The following is a 24,923-nucleotide window of genomic DNA, read 5'->3' on the forward strand; positions in this document are numbered from 1 at the left end:
ACTTTTAAGTCTAAAGCTCATGTTTTTCACATGGTTCCACATTTCTTTAGACCATCAGTGACAGAAAAGGAGGAGAAATACAATTTTAGCTGAAGAGGCATCTTCAGGAAGGAAAAGATTCTACATTGTAGATCTGTATTTTAACATGACAGTGAACAAAGATATCTAGCCTAGCATGTGCCACATAGTAGGTGCTTAAAGGATGTTTTAAATTGAATTACATTTAAAAAGAAAAGGCATGTGAACGTCAGTGTAGATGTTCTGTGGAAGTGTAAATGATTTTAAGAGAATGAGGACACAGTGGAATAACATTGTATGAGAACAAAGCAGTTGTGTGAAATCTTGACAACACATTATGGTAACTTTCTAAAACTGTAGGCTTGCCTGTAGGCAGAACTACATAGTGAAAAGAATGTAGATTCTGTAGTTGCACAGCCATGTTTTTGGTTACCACCTCCACCATTCAAATCATATGCTCATGGATATGCTATTTCTTGTGTCTCAGACCTCAGATGGAAAATGGAGCAATAGTGGCCTCATTACACAGTATGTGTGTACAGTGCCTACAAGAGTTCTTGGAATATAATTGATATTCAATAGATGATATCCATTAATTACAGCAATAAAAAGAAGATGACATAAAAGCCCTGTGTGCAATGAATATAAACTCATCATATATATATATATATATATATATATATATATATATATATATATATATATATATATCTCCCCGTGTATGTGTGTGTATGAATTATATACATGTAATTCATACTCATTAATATAAAAACACTAATACTTAAAATCATCTTGCTTAACCTTTGACACACAGTAGGAACTCTGTGAGTAAATTTTACCTGTTTAAATGCCTTCATGCAAAGATTTGCTTTAGCTATTCTAGTTAAGTGAAAATAGAATGCAAAAATCTAAAACTAACTTTATCTTTTGGAAAAAAAAATGACAATAAAAGTGAAAGAGACCGAAGGATTTGTTACTAAAATAGTCAAATAATTTGGACTTGATGCAAGTAAAGAGCAGGGATAACACTCCACTTCAAATAGAAGAAAAAGTGAATTAACGTGAGAAACTCTGAGGTGACCCCTAATTTGAATAGTATTAATTGGAAGTATTTTAAAGATCAAAAGGCTATTATTGCTCATTGCAGTGGTAGCTACATATGGAAAATGGCTGCAGAGATTCACAATACAAAAATAGTTCATTGCTAAATTCGAAATTCTGTTAATGTCACAAACAGTGGGATGTGAAACACAAATGAATTGTGATGACAGTTGAGTCCCAAGCTGCCTATTTTTTTCCCTCTGAGCTGCCCATATTTGGTTTTTTATTTTCCTCAGTCCTGATTTAACCCATCAATATTTGTATTTTCTGAAGCTAGCACCACCTTGGAACATCCATTTAAGGATTTTATTCCTAAATGTTTCTCAGTTCCTAGGAATTTTGCTCTCACTGCTTTTCTTCCCACAGGTATGTATTCTTTAATCCTTATCTCTCACCTCAGAGTCAGTTTCGATCACTTCTTAACAGTCTTCTAGGACTCGATATTGTTCTTTACTCCTCCATTCCTCACAAGTGCTTCAAGTGTCACTCCATTCTTCTTCATCTGCAGGGCAGATTTTTTCTCCATGTTGCTTTGACTTGGGGGCACTTCCTGTCATCCTGATCATCTGCATTCATTTCCTACCATACTTTTAAGAAACATGGTTTTCTAACTGTCACTCTTTTATGGTTGAAGGTCTCTATGATCACAGATTTGGGGGAACAAACCAGATACACAATTTTATGAACTGAAGAAAGCCCCCTTTTAAATGCAGCAATTCCATATAACCACAAGTTAGCTTGACTTTTGGGAAATGTCGCTTAAAAAAAAAACTCTAAAGAGTAATGTGAAAATGACCAAATTATCTCAGCTTCGTGAATTTTGTAGCATGGATAGCAGATCTACCTCCCAGAGCAATAGTCCCGGCAAATATGTTTTATCTGGATTTTACTTCAGGCAGTGGTTTGGCTGCCTTTTACTGAGTGACCTCTCCATACCAAACATTTTACATTTAATTCTTAAAATAATCCTGTGAGATAGGTACCATTATCTTTACTTAACAGATAAGAAAACTTTGACCTAGAGAGGTTAAATGACTTGTTAAAAGGTGGAAATAGGATACAAACTCAAGATTCTAAGACTCTAAAACCCATCCTTTCTCCATTACCGAATGCTTGTGTCTGGTTTTATGTTTACCTTGTTGGTAGTGGGAAAGAAGTTTGTAGTGTAATTTAATTGGGGGCATGGCCGATTTCATCAAAGCAAACAAAGTGATGATGAGATTTTACTGTGTTATCAATTTATTTGAAATATGAACCCAAGGCTATGGATTCCTTGGATCTCCAGAAGGGTGAAGCACAGGAGTCCAGGCAGCTTTCTTTACTGCCTCCTTTAGTTTTAGGAGACAGGTTGTTACTAGTTCTCGTAGACCAGGGGGTTTGACTTCCCATGAAAGGCCTTCTGTGTCTTGTCCTCATCTTTTTCTCCAAAATTAAAATCCGTTGATTCTTCCCAACAATTGTATTCTGCGGACCTTTTCCCCACCAACTTTCTGAAAGGATTAGTAGTAGTAATAGTAGTAGTGCTAGTAGTATTTAACATTTTTACAAAGCAAACATTTAAAACATTTTTAATCCACTCATCACCATTCTATATGTTTCTCTTATGAGGCATTAATATCACTTTACTTTTAGATGCCTCTTACAGTTCACAGCTTGGAAAATATATACAAAAAAATAGCACATTGTTTTTTCCTTAGGTTCACTGAAAATAGAGATATATAATTTAGCCACGATTTCCACATACAGTAAAGCAATGGGAGGACTACCCTTCAGATTGAGAATCTTTATTTTCCAGGGTGGTACTCAAGCCTGATTTTCTTTTCTTTTCTTTTTTTTAAGATTTTATTTATTCATTTATTTTAGAGAGAGAGAGAGAATAAGAGAGAAAGAGAGTAGGAGGAGGAGCAGGGGGGAGGGAGAGGGACAAGCAGACTCCCTGCTAAGCATGAGCCCAGTTCTGGACTCCATCTCACAGGACCACGAGATCAGAACCTGAGCCAAAACCTAGAGTCAGAGGCTTAACCAACTGAGCCAACCAGGCGCCCCGTAGACCTAATTTTCTAATTTGCGCTTGTGCAGTTGGACCACTGAGTACCGGTTTGCACTCTAAGCCCCAAAACTTGCTTTAAGCAGGGACTTGGGGCTTAGCAAAGATTGGCTGAGTTTATCACTTTACCACAACCACTTAACTCATCTGGGTCAGATCTTCTAAGAGAAGCTCCTGAAATTTCCTTAGAATTTAGAATGATATTTTAGCTAAAAAAAAAAAAAAAAAAAGAAGAAGAAAGAAAGAAAGAAAGAAAGAAAGAAAGAAAGAAAGAAAGAAAAAAAAGAAAGAAAAGAAAGAAACTACAACAAAAAACCACAAAATAATCTTTCTTCAAATACTTCCCTGAAAAAAAAAAAAACAGACAAACTTTATTATACGATGCTGAATTTTGGATTATACATCAAGAAGTTTTTCCTGGGCTGTATCTCTCATGTTCACCTTTCCTCCAGTGGCAATGAATGTTTCAATGTCCTTCTCTCAAATTTGAGCCATTGTCAATTTCGATTTGTGTCCTCACTATTATTTATTACTCTAAATTTAAAATGTGGTAGATGATTCATTCTTTTACTTTTTGAATATTCAGAAAGTTTTATTATGTTTATCGATACTCACTGTAAAACTTGGCCCCAAATGCTGGTTTTTTAAACAAATATTGCCATTTTCTATAAATCAGAATACCTTTGCCTATTTTCACCCTTTCTCTTAGTTCCCAAATTCTTCAAATTTTATTCTTCTCTGGAAAGCACGGAGTCCTGATTAAGTGAAAATTAACAGTTTTAGAAGATGAGCATAGGAAAGAGATATTTTCAGTTGTTTTCAAAATGGGCTTCCTGTCATGCTGTTTGTATCATTTTCACAAATGTGATATTGAGTAGATATTACATAGACATAAGGCATATTCCCAGGTATCCATTATTAAAAATATGGAGGAAAATCCCACGTGTAGATGTCCTTCCCCCACAGCGCATTTTGACATAAGACAGTATCTTTCCAACAATGGGGTATCATGTTGTGCTTGTGAACTCTAGCATTTGCATCCCTTGGTGTTCATGTTTGTGAAAAATCTTGAAGACTTATGACCTCTTTTTCCTTTTAGCTGCACAGGCTCAATGTAATACATTTTGAATATAGATTCAATATGGTTATAATCCCAATCATGCCACATTTAAAAGCAGAGTTCTAGACTGTGTTTCTCTGCCAGCATGACTCCTCAAAGAAAATGAAACCAGCCCTAACAAAACCCTCCTTAAAGCAGAGTAAAATGGGGCTTACAAGAGCCGTTTTGAAAAATGGCTTGAACAGTGACTAACAACCAATTTTTCAGACACCATTGTAGCCATTTCAGGCTGTAGAGTGGACAGTCCACGGGGGAAAATCAATAAAGGGAGAAGATCTCTGTCACAGAAAAGAAAAAAAAAAAAACAACTAAAAATACCATTAAGACCGATTCCCTCTCTATGCGTCTATTATTGCATTCCACTAAAAGGTGTTGAAAAAAAATCAGCCAACTTCTACTAAAACGAAGTGTCCAGACAAGCAAGTCTGTAAATAATTAAAAGAATAAGCTAGAGTAGAAAAAAGGGAATGGGGGTTGGGTGGGAAGGAGATCAAGTACTTAAAATGTTGAATGTACCAAAGAGCAGAAAACTCAGGGAGAGAAAGAACTTGTTCTTCAAAAAAAGATACTTTCCTTCCTTCCTTCGCCAGTAACACAAAATTGATAATAGAAGCCCTTTGGGTAAGGTTGGTGGGAAGAACACTGTCTTCAAAAAGGCTTCACTAGGTATTCAGTTGCCCAGGGCAATCTGATCAGAGTGTCCTTGTTTCTAGAGTTGAGTAAAACAAATCAGGATGAACAACATATGGTTTAATAGTTAACTTTTAGAACAAGGGACAGGAAGATGCTTTTATGCCACGGTCCCAGCATTCGTTCCAATCTCATTACAAAAGTCTGTTCTGAGAGCATTTACAGCTTTCCGGAGAGTCTGACTTTGGCTGAATCCTGAAGATAGAACCATAACCGTAACGACCTCCTTGTCCTGGAGTCTCCCTTAATACAGGTGAATCTTTGTGCTAAAACATGCTCTAGGATCCCAAGTCCTCGTATTAATATCATTATTAATAATATTGCTCCTTTCTTATGCTGGTAGTTCTCTCTCCATTTTTCTGTTCTATTCTAGAAGTAAGTGAAAGTTTTGTGAATATGCAGAGTTGCTTTCTCTGAGTTTCTCTGAGAAAGTTTATGTGTCTTCTTCCAAGTTGGAAATTTGAGATATTTTGAAATATAGCTGTATGTGCAAGTCCAATCCTGCTTTTTAAGACCAGAGACAGGAAAGATTTTAGAAACAATCTGTTATTTGACAAAGGGAGAGGACAAAGGAAGGGAGAGAACTGTGTTTTTTGGCTGATTAAGTTTTCACTGCTCAGTATTGTTTGGCTAGTGGTGTTTTTATCAAGGTCTCTGCTTTCTCATAATCCTAATCAGACTCTTCCCCCATGACTAAGAGAACCTCCCCATCTCTTAGCATCTTCTCCATGTCTTCAAAAGTAGAGTAACCATGGGCTGGGATTTAATTTTCCCAAAGAATGTGCCTTGGGTTATGAACAAGTACTAAGGGAAAATAACGTGAAAAATCGAAGGCAATTTCATGATAAGCACGGAGGTTGGGAAACTGTTGGAAAACCCTGGTACAGAGTTGGTGTTAGTGATAGAGCTAAACTAAACAGCAATAATAACAACAAACAAAAACCCGTACTTGTCACTCCCCTCTCCCCATTCCATTTAAAAAGAACCACTACTGCAACAACAGCCCAGCGAAGAGATAGCACGGCTCTGTATTTTTGCTCCCTGACCATCGTGTATCTTCATTGTAGGTACTCTGCCATACATTAACAGAGTTACTTATTCCTCATGTTTCTCAAAGATCACCTTTGCGCATGTCTCCAAAGCTGTCCTGCCACTGTTACTATTCCCTCTTCTTCATTCTCTCCTCTTATTTGAGTTCTTTTTTTTTTTTTTGCTTTTCATGTGCTCACAGAGGCTCTTTCTCTAGCCTCTTTAACACATTCCCCTTTTCATTAGGACAGATGGGTGTTTCCATATGATGTCATTTAAAGTGATGAGATAGTGAGAATAGATTTTGAACAATATTTTGCCAGTATTATGGAAAAATTAGCAACTGTATATTCCATGTACACTTGCAGAAGCTGCATAAAATGCAAATTCGATTCATGTCTGATCTCTTCTGCATTTATATAGTGACTATTGCTGTGGCATCTAGGCACTTTATGTTATTTCCTCTTATTATTATTTACCACCTGATCATTGCAAAGTGCTTTTTACAATCAGAGAATTTCATTAACAACCCATTCGCTCTCTCTTTGTTTTTCTGCACCCTTGCATGTGAAAGTATCAAGCATCTTAGTAGCTATATCAGATAAATTACAGTAAGATAGAGTACTGCTGACAGAAGCGTGGGAGAGAAAACCATCCCCAAGCATCTCCTAAAATCCAGTTTATGTTTTGTAGTATCCAAATAATAACATTACAGAAATAATTATAGAAATTATAGAAACATTACAGATTGAACCCAACCACTAGCTATGCACTTTTATTTATCATGGTTTCCATCATTGCAATGATCAGAAATAGGAGGTGAGCAAGGGGAGTACGGTCTGCACTTCACACATGGAGGGGTCTGGGCAGTTGCACCTTCTCACTGTGGAAAGCTGATGACTTCTTATTGCTTCTTGAGCTGCCTCTAGCCCAGAATCATAGAAGTCAATCCGTTTTAAAATTCGAAAAGGTACTGTTAAAAAAATTTTTTAAGCTAAGATCGAGATTTGTTTATAAAAGGTTCATTGTGATTATAGATGAAAGTGCGTGGTTGGTACCTGAACAGTTTGATTAAATTAAAGTCAAGTTCACTCTGGGGTTTCCTTCTCAGTTCTACTCCTTGCTTTCTCTTTGACTCTAAGCTAATTGCATAACCTCTGGTTGACTTGTTCCTCGTCTACACATTCAAAGTGAAATTCAGAAGTGAGGTTATTAATCTAACTAATGTAGGCTATAACATTATTTCTCTAAATATTTCTGTGAGAGAGTTTGAGATTTTTGACTTAAGCAGACAGTAATAAAAACTAACAATTGTATGCACCATCTCTTCTTATCCTTAGACAACAGCCCTGTGGAAGTGGATGCATCAGAATCACTTGGAGTGCTTGTTAAAACAGGGACTGCTGGGCCCCCCTCCTAGAGTTTCTGATTCTGAGTCTAGGGTAGGGACTGATGATTTGCATTTCTAACAAATTTCCAGATGATGCTGGTGGGAACCACGCTTTTAAAATCACTAAGAGAGATGTAGCTTACGTACAGAAAAGGAAATCGAGGCCCAGTGGTCTCAAGTCATGGCAGTAAAGTGGCAGAGTACAGTCAAAAACCTAGGACCCCTGACTTGAAATCTTACTATCTTTCTATTACACACATTTTTCTTGACTTGTACTACTTTTATGTTTTGAATGACTTTCAGTTGCCTTGAGATCCTGAGTGAAATAGCTTTGTAAAGGGATGGTAATTGGATCTTTTCCCCTTGGATCTAGTAGCTATTCTTATTGGATTTGTGAAAAGAGGGGAGGAGGCCATTCCAAATTTTAGTAACTTGCTTTGGTATGAAGGGCTTTTAAAACCAGCCTTATACTTCCATTTTGGGGATAAGAGTAATAAACTTGAGTCTTCTTTGTGTTCATTCATCATAGCCCATAGATAGATATGAACAGGTTCTCTTTGGTGGACTTATGACAATAATCTGCTGTGACAATGCTTTGAAAAGTTTCCTCCTGTATATTACTTCTTCAGATAGTCCTGATGAACGGATGTGGCTAGGAATACATGGTGAGGCAGGGGGAAAAGCCACTGCAAGGAGATTGAGGACACTGCTTCCAGGGCTACCTCATCCTGGCATGGGTCTACTGATCTTCACGGGGAGCAGGATAGCACAGCAGTGGTTCTCAATCCAGGCTGTGCATTACAGTCATCTAGGGGAGCTCCGAAACAAACACCTGCATCTGGGCCCCACGTGCAAGAATTTCTGATAAATAGTTCTGGGGGTAGGGTCTGAGCACCAAGAGTCTTTAAAAGCTTCCCAGATGATTCAAGTATGTAATCTGGGCTAAAAACTACTGGCCTAGTGTTTAAGAGCCTAGATTTTGAAATCAGAGGGATCTGAATTCATATCTTGGTGCTTCTACTTTGTTACTCTGCAACCTTGAACGAGTTATTTAATCTCTGTCAACTATAACACTTGCTTTGTAAGATATTTGTGAGCATTAAATGAGAAACTATGTTGAAATGTTTGACGTAATTCCTGTCTTGTGGTAAGGACCTATTTACATGTTAGCTGCTGTGAATGTTACAATGTTCTTTGATTTCCTTATCTGTACAGTGGGGGGGGGGGGTTAACTTATTAAATGGAGAACAGGTATTTTAGGATTCTCTATTTAAATGCTTGTCTGTTGCCTTATCCATAGTATCCTGCTCCTGTCCGTCTTGCCCTTTTATTCCCTAAATATACATGTTTTGTTAGGCGCAGTCTTTGAGACTCAGTCTTTATTATTATATTTTATCAACTATTACTAGTCTGTCCTCCTCCTTCCTATCAATACTAAAAACTTGAAAAACAGAACAAATCCACTGAAATTCCATATGGGGTAATAGAGGTATGATGTGTGGTTGACAAATAGGTTTAAGAAACAAATGGAAAAACTTTGTGAACATGTACAAAAACATGGCCTTCCAGTTTTCTGCCATCACCCACTCAAGGAGTTCAATCATTGGTAGCTTTTGTCACAGAGGAGGAAGGGTATCCACACCCCACTTCTTAAAGATTGCAGTTTTAATTCCCTTCATTTTCCCTGATTTCTTCCTGTAAAGTCTAAAAGAAGCCTTAATGACAATTTCTAACGGCAGCCATGGTTTTTCTAAGCTTGTTTGCTTGTCTTTACCTGTGTTGACTAGGTTATACATTTGAGATCATTTTATAACACCAGTTCAAAAAATTAGATCCCTTTTGAAAAAACTCCCCTTGTTTCTCCCTTAAAATATACAAATTATGTTTTTGGATGGACAAAGAGGAATTATTTGACTGTCCAATAAAAGTACAGATGGTTCCATTTTCCTTGACTCATCTCACAGCACACATTAGTCAGGTCACATGCCTATTTGGGAATTTTTGTAGCACTAGGTCACTTGCGGAGCTTTGGGGCACATAAAAGACTATTTGCCTGGCTTTTAAGTTTGTGGATCTTACACTGTGCCTGGCATGGAGATAGGAAGGACATTTTTTTCCATTAAGCTTTTTCACTGTGTTTTGAAAGGAAAAGTTGAAACAGAGTCCCTACTGAGATTTTAACATGTTCCATGGTGGTAACCATAGGAAATAAGGAAACAGAAAATTTTTGGACAGAAGGAAGCCAAGGAGTCCATCTCAGCCTGTCCTCACCTCTCAGATACCAGTTGGACTCTGCAATATTATTTTTATCTAGGTGTATATCTAATGCTTTGTGTTTCTATAGCTTGCTTTCGGATGGAAGGGAAACATTGCTACCGATCATCATGAAAAAGATTGCTTTCTAAACCGTACTCGGTTCCCTCTTCTGGACAAATCAATGGAAACATTCGTTCGGATGTTAATAAAGCTAAATCATGGGATTTTTTATTTGGAAAAATCCATTTTGATGTTTAAAGGAATTCTCAAAGGGTGTTACGATAGAGCCTATGTAAACTCCAGTTATGGAGAAAAGTACTTGTTTCACACAAAGATATATAAACACAGAATAATGACATTTTTCTTCATTAAATTCAAGGTGCTTAAATTCACACAAGTGCACACACTCCAAGCTCCCCTCGCATACACACACATTCTCTACCTGCTCTCCTTTTCCTTAGCTTACCCCCTGCTCTAACCTCCGGGGATCAAAATATACTAAAATCTAAATCTACTCCCATTTGTGAAAGATCCTATAATGCCACTTAAGTAAAAGTGCTTGACAAACAGATTTATTGGTCTTCTTCCCTGAAAACTTAAATATGAACATTCTGAGGTATGCTTGTGTGTGTGTGTGTGTGTGTGTGTGTGTGTGTGTGTGTGTGTGGTGTGTTCTTCCTACTGACAGGGAACATTTTTCAAATAATCTGGTCTGATAAAGCTCTATTGAAAATTCACCAGTTCGTTAACATTATACCTATGCTGATAGTTTCTCTTTCTTTTCATTATATGACACTTATTATGAATGAGATTCTAGAACACCACTTTCCATGGTTACATTCACATACCGAAATACAGCTAACCAACTAGTAGTCAAGGCTATTAGTAATTTTTTGATACACATTCAACATGGCAGCAGTTATATTTTCTTTTTTAAATCCACACTAGCACCAAACCTTAAAGTGAATTATGGAAATTCAAAATGATAAGTTTTTTAAAATCAAGCTCTTACCAGGTCAGAAATAGTACCTCACAACACTGGCACCAGCATTGCTGTTGTTGCTATTTTAAACTGGACCACCCCAGATTGCAAAATCCTACGGTAACACGGTAAAATTAGGTTTTTTTCATAATGCCTTTTGAAAGATAAACATCAGTACAAAAAAAGTGTAGATGAAATCTCTCAGAGCTACAGAGGCTATAAAATGGGCATTTTTCTATAAAGACAGGAGAAGGTTTGCTCAAGGAACAGGTTGAAAGGCTGAGTGGTACAATGTTAGAATGCCTGTGCTCTAGTGCAGATGCTACCACTTAATGAGTTAACCTCAGTTAAAGGATTTAACTTCCCTGTACATCAGTTCCCAAGTCTGGCTCATGTCCACCTACAACCTCCTACACTTTAATAATGATCCAAATAATTAAGGCTATCAAATTATTTTGAAGTATCCAATATTATATACAAATACAGTCTGTTAATGGTCAAGTTTTAAATGGGAATTGGGACCAAATCCTTGGGAAAAGTTTCCTTGTTCCAAATGAGGAGACTAATTGGGTGATGTCAAAGCCTGAATATTTTGCACAGGTTGACAACAAAGGTAGAGCCAGAGAGAAGGGGCTGCCTTAGGCAGGGCAGTGACATGGACTATGGTCCTTAAATTAATAGGAGAAATGGGAGATGCTGGAATCTTTGAGGAAGCATATTATTTGATCATATGTGTTATGTTTCATGAATTCTCCACTGTTCAACTTGAAGGATGAGTCGAAAAGGCTTACCTGACAAGGGGAACGTCTGGTGAGAAGCAGGGGTTTTGGCATAAGATATTCTCAAACTTAATTCTACTTCAGAGGCTGGCTGCAAATGCAGATTCTAGGGTCATATACCTACAGATTCTGATTCCACAGTAGCTCTTGGGCGGACTTGTGATGCTTCATTCTAACCAGCTCCTCTGGTGATTTGGTTCCTGATGTCCCGAGACCACTCTCTGAGTTTCCCGCCATAGCTATTCGGTGCTCTAGCCTTCAAATTGGCTTCAGGTTAGGGGGAAAACTGAAGGAGTCCTATAATGCTCTGCAAAGCCCTACAAGACAGAACTTTTTATTTGTTTAAATGGAAATTCTATATCTTTGAAATTCTCTGTGTTTGTTCCTACTAAATTTGCATGGTTTAGCATTTAGGAAAGAATACAAATAGATCTGTTTGGTCAGAATTTTTACTTAATTTGGCACTATGGGATTTATCAGAATAAGGAGTCTTTTACAAATTTTGTTATTTTTTGGTCCTCTTTTTACGCATGTGCCCAGCTGTCTTCACAAAACTAAAATGAATTTTAAAAACATAAATGAACAGTTCCATTTAATATGTTTATTACATGTTGTCATATGAGGTACTGGTCCCATCTGATCTAACCCCTCTAAAATTCTTGTGTCCATAAGGATAAGCAAGATATATCCCCATTACTAAGAATTTTTTTGTCATATGAAAGAAAATCTCTCTCTTATTCCACATATTCAATTTCCTTGTCATTTTACATTATAAATAAATAACAAACCAATTTGGCACATGCCCACCGATTAAAAATAAAAGTTGTCAGAGTGAGAGGGGAAAGACAAAAATATGAATTATTAATTATAATATTAAGCAGCACAAAAAAGCCTAACATGAAATGATATCACCTAAAAAGAGATTTTATCAAAGTGAAAATGGGACAATGATATAGTCTTTATCATATAATTTGCATTGTTGTCATTTTAAGCCAGAAATATAGTTACCATATCTGGTGCATTTATATCAAATTTGATGAAAAGGTATTTTAAGTATGGCAGAATAGAGAAGTTATTTATAGAATCGTAAGATTAAAGGAAAGCTCAATTTTGAAGTCATACAATAAATTATCATATTGACCTGGTGCTTATATTCACTATGACATCATACTCTTGCATATTGTTATTTTTAAAATGTCCAACTACAGAAAAAAAGCAAGAATACTTAATTAGAAGAGAGAGTGTTGTTTTTCTTTTTAAGATGATTTTAGGAGTTTACATAGCTCACATTAGAATGGGGATGAATCAGTTTTGGTGTTTTGTTTTGTTTGTTTTTTTCTAAGTAGAGATTTCAAGTGAACATACATTGAGTACTGGTTTATAATTAAATATGGTTTTTTAGGAGAGAAGAGTGATTTCTTCTGAAGAAGGGAATCTATCAGGGCTTTAATGGAAATACTTCCAACTATGTCTCTCTAAGTCAGTGTTATCCAACATTTGTGAGTGAATTGTTTTCTTAGTTAGGCTAGCCTTTTGTTTTTGGTAATTTGTTTTTGATAAGGTTTCACATGTTTCAACAAATGTCTTTAAATTTCATTTCAGAACAAGGGCAGCTCTGAAAAGAATCCCCACATTTGGGGTAATCCCATAGGAGTTATCTGCATAGATTCTGAGAAAAAAATTCACTCGTAATTCCCATGAGTAGCAACTTTGGTTCTGCTTAGCAGTATTTTTGTTTTAACACTAGAACAGCTTCCTTGACTTGGGTTAAGTTTGCTAGTCCCATTTCAGCTGGTTTTGCTCATTGCCTTGATAGCTTTTTCTCTCAGGCATGATGTTGTAGGACCATCTCAATTTCCTCAGCAGTATTTTTGGTTTTAGTTTTTATCTGAATTTAGTGCTTTTGGAGGTTGAGAGACAGGTCCATATCTAGGCACAAAGCAAAAAGCTATAATTCTGTATGCATCTTTGCAGTAAGCCAACGATTTGTTTGCTGTTGTTATTGCCTAGGTGAAATATTTTTCAAATCACTAAACTCTTAGAGTCCTATTTAAGAAAAGCTTTCGTGTCATAGAATACCCAGTCACGATGTCTGCTGAATGGGTTCTAATTTTAATGAATTTCTAACTTTGGCTCTTAAAAATATATCATTCTCATTGCTATTGCCATCATCACCAAGCATTTTTTAGGCATCCCATCTGTATCAGCATCCACGAAGATGTCTCCTCAATGCAGGTGATGCAGTAATGAAATCAAATGCAGTAAAAATTTTCATTTGTCTTATTTCTCATTCTGTTCTTAACCATAGTTTCCATTTGATCAGAGAACACCAGTCCTTTCAGTGTTACTATCTTGTGCAAATATTCATCCGGAAATGACTTCCCTGGCTCCTATAGTCTAAAGAGTCTGTTCAGGGGCGCCTGGGTGGCACAGCGGTTAAGCATCTGCCTTCGGCTCAGGGTGTGATCCCGGCATTGTGGGATCGAGCCCCACGTCAGGCTCCTCCGCTGTGAGCCCGCTTCTTCCTCTCCCACTCCCCCTGCTTGTGTTCCCTCTCTCGCTGGCTGTCTCTCTCTCTGTCAAATAAATAAATAAATAATCTTTAAAAAAAAAATAAATAAAGAGTCTGTTCATTAAGCTTAGGCTTATCTTGTAAATCACATAAGTTTCATGGCCTTCCATTTTTTTCTTTTGTTTCTTTGGGGTTCACTGATTCCCACCATGTACAGCCATTTCACAGCTGCTGTCATCAGCTGCTCTCCCTTGGTGTATTTTTAATAACATCCTTTTTGCCCAATTTTGATAACCATTAGTCTTAATAAATTCCTCATAATGTTTAGTTCTTCTTTGAGTTTTACTTTTTAAACCACTGAGTAGGAACAAGAAAATAACACAAGCAGTGACAGAAAAGCAAATACAGAACTACCAAAATGAAGCCCTGCAATCTTATCTGATAACTGGGGTGCAGGTGGTGAGATATTAGCCAGAGAACATTCTAGAAACAAAAAGAAATCTACATAGAACATCATTCCAAAAGGGAAGGACAGATAGTCAATAAGTTGTGAGTAAAATCAGGTCATAGGAAAAATCAGAAGCAAACAACTGGCTTTTCGGTGCTTAGCAATTTTAATAATTACAGTTAATATTTATTAAGAGTGTTTTATGTGCTAGGCAACATGTTAAGCAACTTTCGTTCATTATTTTATACATTCATATATTTCTTACTACAGATCTATGAGAATCAGTATTTTTATTATTTCTTCCATTTTACAGAAGTGAAAGCTGAGGCTAAGGCACTTTAAGTAATTTGCCCAAGGTCTCATAGCTAGGACTGTGGAACCTGAACAGAGACTCAGGTACATTTGTAACCTGTATACTATGGTACCTTTCAAGTCACAGCCTTTAAAAAATAAATACAGGCAAAAATTCTGGTTTAAAAAAAAATTCTGGCTTGTAATAGGGACCATGAAAGACCTCAAGTCAGTTTATTATTGACTTATATTTCAGTGTTAAGAAAGTTTGAAACATTTCTGTAGTTCAGGTTTTGGAAAATGGTTCTTTCAAATCAGGTTTGCTAGTTTCATTCTCTGTAGTGGTGGAAAATCATTTTTGGCTCACTCTTTTTTTAACATTAAATAATGACCAATTAATGTTAGGAAAAAGTCTTCTGGAATTTTTTGATATAACACATTTTGGGTAAATGTAAAATAAATGAATAAATGTCCATGTATTATGTAATTAATAAAAGCAGTGCTTCTTAAGTAAAGAAGTTTCCATTGACTTAGATTTTTTGGTTAGTATTGTTTAAACTAATATATTACATTCTGATAATCTGGCATTCTGTACTGAGTAAACTTAAGACAAGGTGACGTCTTTTGATGCATGGTATTTTCATGATAAATAATCTATTCCTCAATATAACAATATTATGTTTTTTAAGTTTGAAGGGATAGTAGCCAGTATATGAAATCTAGTTTGAGGCCCAATATATCTGCTGTATACAGTGGTTTAAGCTAGCAAGTCAGTGAATTCAGAAGTCGGGCAGTCTGGAACCAGAATCACGAGAATTATACAACCTCGAATTAGAGGGATCATGCAAATATTTTGATCCAGAGGTTTTTTCATATTTCTTTTAAACAACAATCCTCTAGCACTGGGTGTTATATGCAACTGATGAATCATTAAATTCTACCCCTGAAACTAATAATACACTATATGTTAGCAAAATTGAATTTAAACAAAAATAAATAAAAAATAAACAGCAGCATCCTCTTTTAAAAATAAATATGATTGGAGCCTTTATATATGAACTAGTAAGAGTAGTATTTTATTAAACTCATTTTATAAATTAAATTGTTTATCATATTAAATATTATAAAAGTCAGTTACTAAGAATATAAAGGTGAATATGCAAAGAAATGGAAACTCAGAACTGGATTATTATATTGGCTGAAGCTCAGTGTATTATTGTATGAGGGGTGGAGTACTACATGGTGTCCAGAAAATCATGAGACACATAAGCAGTTGCATGTATCAACAGTTTTTCGTTTGTTTTTAAACAGCTTGCCTTCCAATCTCAGGGCCTTAATTTGAGGCCTACATGAAAACTAGTTAAACCTATGTACACATTTAACTATTAGCAACATGTCAGTCTCCAATATGTTTTTTAAAATTATAATACATTTAACCCAGCCCCCTGCCCACTTCCCCTCTAGCAACACTCAGTTTGTTCTCTATACTTAAGAGTCTGTTTTCTGGTTAAATGGGTGATGGGTATTAAGGAGGGCACTTGTGATGAGCACTGGGTGTTGAATTTAAGTGATGAATCACTAAATTCTACACCTGAAACTAATATTACATTGTATGTTAACTGGAATCTAAATAAAAACTTGAAAAAGGAGAAAAAAACTAAATAATACGTTTAATCTGCATGTCATTTTTATCACAATTCTAAGTTAATACAAATATATAATTTTTAACATTTACATTTTAATTAAATATTTAACTGCTCAGTCATCTCTTTGTAATCATCTGTTTGTGAGCTTGGGGACCATGAAGCATAGTTTGAAAACCACTACTTTGGTTCAAAATTTTAGGAAATAACCTTATTTTTTCTCTCTGTTCCTCTATTATTTAAGGACAGTTCAGCCCTTTGGGGATTTTTTTTGTGTGGGTTTTGATATATTTAAATTCTTTCTTCAATAGAGGTTTGAGTTCTAAAGGGCACAAATCTTGTTTTTGTTTTTTGTTTTTTGTTTTTTTTTTTTGCTTTGTTCTCTTCACAAGACTAATATTGTGCATAGACACGGGTTTGCCCAGTCACTAGTTACCATCTGTGCACACTAGAGAATTTGAAAAAAAGGGCCCAAATCCTAGTCTCAGTCCTCCTCTTATCTGTCACTCTATGTTTCTCTACTTGTGTTTCTACATGATGATGTTGATAACAAAAACAGTTCAGTGAATTCTCTGGGCTTCTGGTTTTCAGAGCCCCCAAGATGGGCCTGTGAATTGACAAATTGTGGCTTTTACAGGGTGGGACTTGGAAAGAATAAGAGTGGTAGAGTGGCAGAACAAGGTTCAGGGACAGGACCTTCTGCTGATGAACCAGAGCAAAGGGAAGGAGGGAGAGGAGGCTTCGAGGTGGAGAAGAAATGAAAAGGTTAGGTAAATGCTGGGGATGAAGAAGGAACCATTCACATGCTAGAGGCAAGATAGTTCTGGTACTATTAGTGCCTTCTTTAAAAGCTTTGAAGTGTACAAAAGAGTGATCAGAATTGACCATCTGGGCCACAAATAAAAAATCAAGTCTAAAGAGAGAATGTGGTATAAGCTGTGACACCAACCAAATGACATCAGAACTAGAACAAGAAAAATGTGTGTAGAACCCAGAATACTCTTCTGCTTTTCAACCTTCCACCAGGTTTTGGGTGTCAGGTAGGCTTGGCCATTAGGGAACTCCCTAATATGAAAGTCATGCCTTACTGAGACCACTACTTAACAAACCAGTGAGGAAATGGAAGAAAATATAGTGTGCTGTGAATTCACAGAATCCAGACTAAGTCTGTTTTTACAAATGGGTAACATTTCTACTAACTTACTTGAAAAAAAAATCAGTTTCTAGAATATAGGTGTTTACATAAAACCAATAAAATGTCTTGTGTGTGTTAGAACATTTTGCTTTCATGTGGTAGACCATTTACCTCCTCTGCAGAGTCTGTTGAAACATTTATTTTATATTCTCTATTTCATTCCTGTTGCAGCATTTATGTATGATTTGTTTGTTACTTTTATCTGTTGATCTTGCCCTCCCCATATGCTCATGTCTGAGTGGCCTAGTTTCCCACATTCAGTATGTGATCTCTAGCCCTTCTTAAATATTAATTAGTGTAATTGAATTCCCTCCAGTATTTCTAACCTCAGGCACCTGAATCTTAGTGTTTTTATTAGAAGTGATTTGTGCATTCGAAGTCCAACCTGCCTTCCCATTTCCCATCCCCCCAAACAACTTTTCTTGATTAGGTAAAGGTCGGGGTACATGCCTGCCTCAGAGAAAGTCTTCATGGGAAAATAAAAGTATTATATATCACAACCTTTCTCAGTTACAGACTGAAAAATATAAAGCTGTCTTGAATCTTTGGCAAAGGAAATCATCCAGAGTGAATACGAAAAGGATGTAACCCTGTCCAGGTGCACAGCTACAAGTCAAAAACAGAAGCCAGGCAGAGCCATGCATAGAGATGAAGGCAAAGCCTCACCTAATCACAGCCCATTCGCCTCTGCCAGCACAGCCAGGCCCAAGGACAACACCTCAAGTTCTCCTTGCTCTTCCAGTTTGCAGATCTACCTCTGACCAGCATGCTATCTCTGGATGCAGTCCATGATTACACATGAGTGACTCTATTCCTTGGCAGGAAACAGGAAAAAGGAAAAGGAGAAGAGCCTGAAAATAGGGCTAGAGAGCCATAAGCTAGTGAGAGGATTTGCCAAGAAGATTACTAATTATTGCCATTCATATCTGAGGACAAGCAAAAAAAAAAAAAAATGACTAGGCGTGTAAAAAACTGTTCTGATTTTTAGAAAGAATAAGAAGGTAGTTTATAAGGACAAACAACAGTATGTCAGTCCTGAGCAAAGGCCTAGATGTATTATTCAAACAGTAAAGCATAAACCAGTGGTTTATGACTACCCTGAAAGAAGTGGTGCTTGCTGAAAACCAGAATGGCTTCAGTGAAAGCGCCTCTCCAATACGTGATCTGATCTTACCTGGTTAGACCTACGGATGGATTAGTAACCGATTGAATGACCACACTTTTAAGTGCAGACAAATGGCTCAATGTCATAGTAGAAGGGAGTCCTATGGAATAAGTCAGGAGTATCCTAAGCCTTATCTTGGCCACCATTTTTTCCCCAATTACTTGGATGAAAGCACATCCATCAGAGTTGCAGATAACATGAATCCAAATACATAGAAAAGTTGTTGAATTAAGTAATCATGTTCCAAACATCTTGAAAAATGAGAGCGATGGGATACATCTAACCAGAGGAAATTTCTAAAATGGATAAAGGCAAGATTTTTGTCTTTATATTTTTAAAAGACTGTTCATGAACTATATGAGTGATATATGACTTAACAAGTCAGTACAAGAAATCTAAGTGAATAGGAACATCATCAGAGGAAAGTGACCAGGAGGGTAGGGAAATGAAATGTGTGATATGAGGAACGGTTAATGTAACTGGGATTGTTTAGCAATTCACAAAGAATGAGTATGATAACTACGTGCAAGTATATTAAGGACTGTCACATAGAAGATAAATTATGTTGTTTTCTGTGACTCTAAGTAGAACACAAGCCAGTGATAAAACATACAAGAATAAAATATTCAGGTCAATATAAAAACTAACTTTTTACATCCTTATGTGCTCAAAGGTGGAAAACAGACAAGAAGGAAAAAATACTAGTCTGCAGGACAAACTTAGATTATAACTTGGTTATGCCACTTACTGATTCTGTGTCTCTTGAGACATGTTTTGAGTGTCCCATAATCTGTTTCTGTACCTATAAAGTAGATTTAACCAATTCCTACTTGGCAAGTTGTAGAACTTTAGTACCCGTATTAGTTTGCTAGGACTGCCATCACAAAACATCATGGACTGGTGACTTAATGTTTTCCTCAGTTTGGGAGGTCAGAAGTCCAGGAATCAAGGTGTCAGCAGAGTTGATTTTTCATGTGGTCTCTCCCGTTGGTTTGTACATGGCCATCTTCTCTCTGTGTCTCCTCAGCCCTGGTGTCTCTTCCTCTTTTTATGAGGACAGTAGTCCTATTGGATGAGTACCCCACCCTTATGGCATCATTTAACTGCATTTATCTCTTCAAAGATCCTATCTCCAAATACAGTGATATTGGGGGTTAGGACTTCAACATGTGAATTGGGAGGTGGAGGAGGGGTCATATTCAGTCCATAACAGTCCCTAATATCAACAAATATTAAGTCCCTCAGACCAGGATGTTTAAGCATGGACAGCCGCTTTACAGGGATATTTTATAGGGTGTTAAAGCCATAGACAGATAATTGTAATATATAATTTTAATGAACTCCAACACTAATATTCTGTCATTATAAAAATAAAATCTCCAGTGGAGCATCAAGTCTGAAATTCTGCAATGCTCTGAAAATGCTCAGTTGTGAGGTAGTGTTCACTACTTACAACAATCTTCTTTAATAAATGTTTTCATTTAGTATTCAGAATTTCAGTCTAATTTCACAAATATTTACTCATATGTTAGACCTCCCTTAACTTCTTCAGCACAAATTCCCAAGATGCATTCTAGGTAAAACCTCTGTGTCTTTTGTGGGAAGACATTGCTTTGCCAAACCTTTAAATGCTCTAAGTCAGAGGTTGCACATACGTAAATGAAGGAGAATATAACTATCTTAAAACAAAAAACACACAGGCAATTTGTACAAGAAACTGCATGTAAAAACTAGAAACAGAAAGAGGTATAGTAATTTAGTCCAGAAGTTTCAAAGTCTGAATCTATAGCTTTGAGACTTGAGTTCAGAACAACAAAATGAATGATTTAATTTGTTCATACATCTTATGCTGTTTTTCCTCACTTTAATATGCATAGGTATTGGCCATCACATATTTAGAAACTAATAGTTTGGGGGCGCCTGGGTGGCTTAGTCGGTTAAGCATCTGCCTTTGGCTCAAGTCATGATCCCGGGATCCTGGGATTGAGCCCTGTGTTGGGCTCCCTGCTCAGCGGGGAGCCTACTTCTCCCTCTCCCTCTGCCCCTCCCATGCTTGTGTCCTCTCTCCCTCTTTCTCTCAAATAAATAAATAAAATCTAAAAAGAAATAAAGAAAGAAAGAAGAAAGAAAGAAAGAAAGAAAGAAAGAAAGAAAGAAAGAAAGAAAGAAAGAAAGAAAGAAGAAAGGAAAAGAAAGAAACTAATATTTTAAAGTTGAGCCTGTGCCAGAAGCCAGCCTTTGAGGTTGGTTAGTCTTTTGCTTTGTCTTTTGTGTAATGACTATTTCAGTGGAAATAGGGCTGTTGTCTTTTGTGTCTGTGGATAGTTGGAGTGACTTTTAAAAGTTAGTATTCTAAGCCAGTGAAATAATACATTCTCTTCTTTTTCTCTTGACTAAGTAATATTATAAAGTTGTACATCTTCTCAAGGAGTGTGTACCTTTTTTGTCAGGTTAACTAAAAACAAGCAAAAAACCTGGACACTAGTAGTGGTTGTAACATTGGCATTCGAACAGACTTCCTCTTGAGAGGGCCAGTTACTATAACTAGACGTTTACAACTGAGAGTCAAGTCTATAGTTTGGAAAGAGCATGGCATCTTGAGCTGGATTACCTGCATTCTAGCTCCCTAGCTCTGCCATTTGTGACCTTGAGCAGGTTTCAGATTCTTTGAGCCTATTTCATGTTATGTAAAACTCTGGGTTTCTTTTCAGGTCTGCACAGAATTTGACCCAATGTAATTTATTTCCTTCTTTGATCCTTAATTCTCTCACCTTCTGATGGGTATAATATTAATACTTTTCCTACTTACCTATCCCATGGGATTGTTGAGACAATCAAATAATATGATGTTTGTGAAAGTGCTTGATAAACTGTAAAACACTATACAAATGCTATTTCTTTCTTCTTATGAGTGGATGGGGATGCTTAACTAGAAATGGAATTGGGACCAGCCAGGAATTAACGTTGATACTGTTTCCTAAGAGACGTTAGAGGCCTCATGTTTTTGTCTATTTAAATTGCCTGAACTGATCTGTAAAATGAAGATCTTTAGCAAGAGGCATTAAAGTTTATTGTCTATTTTTCTGTGGTACTTTCCAGGGAATGTAGAAAAGATTTTTTTCCTTTCAGTTTTTTTCCCCGTGTTATTGGGCTGCTGTCTGTTCTTGAAAATACTAAGACAAATTCTTACCCTTTGTAACTATGGGGATCTGGGCCCATGGTGCTTACTATCATTATTTCCGTTGTACTTGTGGTAATTGTTGTTATTGTTATTAATTATATTTTGTAATTTTATAGCTTCTTATTTTAAGGAAAGATAAATGGCTAAAAAATAAACAAGCTGCTGTTATTGAGAGATTTGCATGAATCTTCAAACAGAACTTTTTTTTTTTTTTTTGGTCTGCCATTAAAAATAAAATACTAACTAGTGAGATGGTGCCCTTAGAGTCATGCATGAGAAAATAGAGTCAGAGCCTTTCATTTCCTCTTTCTGCCTTTTGAAATATTTCTCAAAGTATAGTTACTAAATAGTGGAAGTTTGTTTAGGAGAAAGAGTTTGAAGCAGGAGGTGGAAATACTTGAACAGTGACCCAGGCTGAAGTAGAGAGGTCTTGTTGCCCCCTCTCACTCCTGATTTTCTGTTGAAGAAAAGAGAAAGGTGAAGGGTAACCTGAGGGGGTTGAAAATAGTTTGTGGATTATGGGGCAGGCAATCAAGCGTAACCGAAGTACAAAATGTGCAGCATGGATTGATAGAGGCTCTTTGGAATAAAAAGTCCACCCACTCTCTTTAATCCCTTGGCTCTATTGTTTTCAATTCTTGAATATTCTTAATGCTCATGAAGTTTCCAAGCTGATTGGCCCGGGGCCTCGTGGATCGTGGGTTTCCTCATTCCCATAGTTAAAGACCTGAATCCAGTAGTGAGAGTAGGAGGTCAAAGAAAGCATTTGTTTTTCCTTAGGTAACCTCCGTGTAGGTTCTGTGACTTGGTGTTCAAGTGGGAATGAAATTTTACAGGAAATAAAGAAGGTTATTCAGTTATCCAATTATTTCTCACATTGAGGACCCCCCCCCCCCGCCCCCGCCCATCTAACTGTGATCATCTTCTAAAGCAGTGGTTCTCAAAGTGACCAGCAGCATTTGTACACCTGGGAATATATTATAACCCAAACTCCTGGGCCTCACCCCAACCTCCTGAATGGAAACTTTGGGGTGGAGTACAGCAATTTGTGCCTGAATAAGTCCTCCAGGTGATTCTGATACTAACAAAATTTGAGAACCACCATTCTTAAAAGATGTTGAATTACACTGGGAAAATATTTGAGCAATTAAAAATTCTACCAAAAACCAAAAGTGACTTTTGAAATTTAGAACCTTCTATTGTTTTACCCCAAATTATCTTTTATTGTTTTATCCTGAACTATTTAACTCTTTTTACCTCTGACCTGAGTTCATACCAACATCTCCCCCACTCCTTCCAAAAATGATCTATCTCTCTTTCTAGACAAACCTTACTTAGTCTGAATTATCCAACTCAAGTATCACTCCTTGCAAAAACTTCACTGGTCATGTCAACATTCTCTCAATTTTGGGTTTCTTTAGCTCTCGATGTCTGTACCATTCATCTAAGTCTTATCCGTGACATATCTTGTATAATAAACTATCAACTGTTGCAAGAAACAACAGCTTGCATTTATTCAGTACCACGATGGTCACCATAGCCTTCTGAGAGAAGTACTGTGCCTGAGTTTCTGAGATCTTAAGTAGCTTACTCTAGCTCACACAGTATGTATCAAAGAGAAGATTCTCCTTTAGCCTTACACTTCACCACTAGGCTGTATTATCTAGTAATAGTGATAAACTTCTCTCATGTTGATATGTTTTTTCTCCACAGCTTAAATGTATGCCCGATTTTAGAATTAAAGACCATAATTCCCTTATCTTTACAATAACTTTTAGAATATAGAGAATTAATGCACATCTGTTAGCATATTGTACTATAAATTCTAAACACATTTGTGGAATTTGTCTTTTCCTTAGGAAAATCTTGAAAGTGAAAGGTTTAAAATTTCCTTTTAGATCCAGAACAGTCTCCATTTATAGGTTGAGTATCTTTAGTTTAGCAAATTAATTTATTGATTGCATTTAGAATATTTAACTCACCATTGTGCATTGATTTTTATCATCAATTTTGATAAATGCATTTCAAGAATATTTTATAATGGCTTTAAAGGAGGAAATAGCTACTCCTGTTATTTAAAGAATTTACCAGTTTTCAGGATGTTAGTTTATTGTTTTGTAAGAAGAAAAACGATGAGTTGAAAATGAATCTGACCCATGCCTGTATACTTGCATGTACCCAGTGGTGATGAAAAAAATTGAAGATAATATTAGCTAAATGCTAATTATTCAGAAAGTTGTATTTTAATTGAAAAAAAAAGTGTTTTGCTTTTTTTTTTAAAATCTGTAAGCATAACATACTCTGTGAACATGTTATATTTGTGCATAATTTAAATTCACCTGACTGAATTCTGACCTAAGGAAAAGAAAGCATTGCCTCTTCCAGGTCAGGCCACACTGTGTGGCTATTTGGGGGATAAATATTTGGCCAATTTCTCTTCCTTTATATAGCTGTTTTATCAAAGTGGGGATCGTTGATCCTGAGCCAAAATCACGTGGATGGCTGCTAAAATGCATTTTCTTGAGTTCCACCCCTACATACTGAATTCCAATCTCTGGGATTGGAACCCAGCAAGTTAACAATTGTAACAGTCACTTCCAGGTGATGGGAATGCACAATTAAATTTGAAAGTCATTCTTTTTGTTGTTGTTGTTTTTTGTTTGTTTGTTTGGTTGGTTTATTTATTTATTTATTTTTGAAAGTCATTCTTATTTGCATTCCTTTTTTCTCTCTGAGGGATCAAATCTTCCAGAAAACTAAGCAGTGAGTCTCAAAACTGATGTCTTTTAGGCACAGAGCCTTGGTGACAACCTTAAGTTATTATTATATTTGCCTTCAGCAGACTTTTATTTGGTTTTGATACTTTTGTTTGGCACATACTCTTATCTAAATTAATCAACTCAAAACCCAGATTGTTCTGTGATGTAAGTATTCTTGGCCCCATTTTAAAGATGTGATCATTGAGGCTTAGAGAAGTAACTACTTTTCTGAAGGCCACCCAACTAATAATTAGATTAAGTTTGACTCCAAAATGTGTGTTCTTAAACTCCAAAACAGGACTGAGTCACAATTTGAA

General features: G+C 36.4%; 1 protein-coding gene across 35 annotated transcripts in view; it reads left to right on the forward strand.

Moving 5' to 3' along the window:
- ZBTB20 (zinc finger and BTB domain containing 20) overlaps positions 1–24,923 on the forward strand; it is a 771,855-nt gene that overhangs the window by 346,502 nt on the left and 400,430 nt on the right. For 3 of the 35 annotated variants that reach the window (XM_087861272.1, XM_087861270.1, XM_087861277.1), the window contains exon 1: positions 728–5,229. The exons of the other annotated variants lie outside the window; for them this stretch is intronic. The gene's annotated coding sequence lies outside the window, so the exon portion shown is untranslated. Of the gene's footprint in view, positions 1–727; positions 5,230–24,923 lie in introns of those variants that run through there. 35 annotated transcript variants of the gene reach the window in all.

Source organism: Ursus americanus, chromosome 4 (genome assembly GCF_024610735.1).
Source record: "Ursus americanus isolate L20-20 chromosome 4, mUrsAme1.1.p, whole genome shotgun sequence".
NCBI lineage: Eukaryota > Metazoa > Chordata > Mammalia > Carnivora > Ursidae > Ursus > Ursus americanus.